Here is a 2,340-nt window from a genome sequence, read left to right on the forward strand (position 1 = left end):
CCCAGCCCGCACCCCTGTGGGGTGGAGATGCCTTGCGGGCCTTGGGTCAGGTTCTGCTCCTTTGTGGGACCTGACATTTTTTCAGCTCTTTGCTATTAAAGTAATAAAAAAAAATGTTTAACCTATTTATATATATAATTTTGATAAAAATTATAAAAAACAAACATAAAATAATCACTCTAAAAAGGTGCTAAATAAGTTTTTGTTACTTACTGTTGTCACTTAAATTTCCATATATATATTTTTTTTCTTAAACAAAGAAGAAAACTATCAAATATGGAGTATTTAACTCCAGGAATTCTGTTAAGCAATTTGTTTGATTTACTTCTTGAAACAATAAAGAAGTACAAGCATCATCTTCATATGGAAATATGGCAGTGTGGGTCCCATGACTGGAAGTCCAGTATTTCTGATTTCAAAGCCCATACTCTTCACCCTATTTATCTTTTCTTACTATTGTACTTTAAGAATGAACAGTTCCCAGAGCACCTGGGTGGCTTTGTTTGTTAAGCTTCTGACTCTTGGTTTCAATTCAGTTCATGATCTTGGAGTCCTGGGATGGAGTCCTGCATTGGGCTCTGCACTCAGCATGGAGTCTGCCTGCCTGTCCCTCTGCTCCTCCCCGTGCTCACTCTCTTTCTCTCTCAAATAAATAAATAAACAAACAAATAAATAAAAATCTTAAAAAAAAAAAGAATGGGCAGTTCACATTTATGTAATTGCACATATTTACCCCAAGTGTCCTTTCAACATTTTAATATGATATTTGCAAAGTATCAAGATCATGTTACCATAATGCTTTTCAATACCTCACTTAAAGAAATTGACAAGTTTATATGCTGTATTCATTGCAAAAGCTAGGAAATCAATATTTATTCTGATATTTGTGGACAATTAACTAATGTTTTTCCAATTAATTATTGTGAGATTTTGTAGTTCTGTCTCTATCATGAAGTTATTGAATTAAATATTTCCGAAATTTACTTGTGATAATCTGTATTTTGAGGTCTTGGAAGGAGGTGAGGGTAGATAATGACTCCATAAGTACCAATGCCAGCAGGTCACCATTGTCTTAAAATTCTACAGACCTTCAATTTTATTAATAAATTTCACAAAATCTCTACTGAATACCATCTATATACTAGGTCCTCATTCATTCATTCAACATATATTTATTGAGGGTTGACTATGTGTCATTCACTGAATTGTTACTCTGAAGATAAAACAATAAACAGAAGAGACAAGTTTCCTGCCCTCATTACAGATGGGCTTTGTGTACGTGTTGGAAAAGCTACCAAACCCAAGAGTGGCAGGATTTTCAAAGCCATGGAAATACTACCTAGTGTTTTCTGGAAGTGTAAACCATCTCCCTCTCAGCTAATAACCTAACTGGCCTACTATTTTAGCTTGGAGTGGGAATTTATCATTAGAAAGAATAATGGCTCTACCAACAGATCCTTTCATTAATAAGAGTTAAATGTAAAGTGACTAAAAAGGCACGTCCCTTAAGGAAAAGTGTCATAAAAATCAGTTTTAGATGTCAGACTTCTATCTTGATCCTACTTGAACAAGTTACATAAGGAAACCAGTGGCATATAAGTAAAACAGAATGTGCATTTCATGCATTTTGTGTTGAATAACAAGATAGCGTTAACAAAAAGTATGTTTGGATTGTAAACAAATATGAAGTTCCAGTTAATGATACACGTACTGGAAGAAGTGCAGTGATGAACTGTAACTTACTTTGAAGAAAATTGTAAAAGCTTATATTGATGGATGGATATGAGATAAAGCAAATATATGAAAGCATTAATTGTAGAATCCAGATGGTGAATGTCTGGGTGTTGGCTGTATAACTCTTTCAACTTCTCTGAATGATTGAAAATTTTTACAATAAAATGTTGAGAAAAATTTTTTAATCAAAAAGTGAAGTAAATGTTTGTTTTTAAGGATGCATTACTAATTTTCTGGAAAGGTTTAATTTTTCATTACACAAAAATACACAAGTACATTCTTATAAAAGATATTCACACAATACAGATAAGATCTCCCTTGACCAACATCCCAAATCCTAGACTACTCTCAGGAACTTAATCTCACTATGAAAACCATTAGTATGCTCCAAATTTACCCATATGCGTGTATCTAAGGAAATATGCCAGCCTTTCTTTCTTTCTCTTAAGTAGGTTACAAACTCTACAAAGTCGAGAACCATTATTGTATTTTGCAGCTTTACACAGAGCTTCTGGAGTTGGATCCAACACATAGTAGGTACTCAGAAAATATGTATTATGAATATAATCCTTAATAATATTGATTAAACCATAAGCTCCAGAAAAT

This window comes from Mustela nigripes, chromosome 2 (assembly GCF_022355385.1).
Source record: "Mustela nigripes isolate SB6536 chromosome 2, MUSNIG.SB6536, whole genome shotgun sequence".
NCBI lineage: Eukaryota > Metazoa > Chordata > Mammalia > Carnivora > Mustelidae > Mustela > Mustela nigripes.